This window comes from Odontesthes bonariensis, chromosome 12, assembly GCF_027942865.1.
Source record: "Odontesthes bonariensis isolate fOdoBon6 chromosome 12, fOdoBon6.hap1, whole genome shotgun sequence".
NCBI classification, from domain to species: Eukaryota; Metazoa; Chordata; class Actinopteri; order Atheriniformes; family Atherinopsidae; genus Odontesthes; species Odontesthes bonariensis.
This window is the reverse complement of record NC_134517.1, coordinates 22533772-22534616: the sequence shown is the minus strand read 5'-3', so window position 1 is coordinate 22534616 and position 845 is coordinate 22533772.

The following is an 845-nucleotide window of genomic DNA, read 5'->3' as shown; positions in this document are numbered from 1 at the left end:
TTGGAATTCCAAACCCTGGACAGCTGCTCCACTGACTGAAGGCAGCACGCTGCACACTGCGCATGTTCTCTCGAGCGAGAGCCAAATTCAAAGAATCACCCTTATTAAGAACCAGATAAGTAGCCTATCGTGGCAACATTTCGCCTGGGGCAGTTTGACGTATGACATTTACAGTACTGTCTGCAAGGGCCTCTACCTTCCTCTACTTTGCTTTGTATATATACTGCTGAGTGCAGTCTGGGGGGCTGTATATGTTTCTATGTTAATGAAAACTAATTGTCTTTATGCTCTGGTTATCCCTGGGCACCATGTGTTATTCCTGTGGTTTAAATTAGCTTTACATTACAGCACTGGCACTGAAAATGTGGCCTTTATTTCTTCTTTATATATATATGTATAGGTAACTAAATATAAAGAATTGGGTCAGCATAAAAGCATGCTTGTTTAATGAGAATAAAAACGAACAGCCAGCAGCAAACCAGAGTAGCTTAAAGAACCTTTATTGAGCTTTTAATGTTATTTCATTTAATTTTGTTGTATTTTTTCCTCTATTAGTGTGCTATAGCTCTATTGTGCATGAAAAGGTCTGTAAAACCAAAGGAGATCATTCTCTCCCACTGGAAAATGCTCGTGAAAGGCCTCATTTGTAGTCCAGGGTTAGTCTGACTCAGGGATGTAAACTTCTGGGATAAAGGGCCGTTCACACTGACAACAATAATCATAAGAGTGATGATGTGAGCATCACTGAGCAATAAAGTTTGGCAAACAGCAACGCCAAGCATGCACGCTACGCTTTACGTGGACCCCAAAATGGATTCTGATGACCTGCTGTGCCGCTGCATATT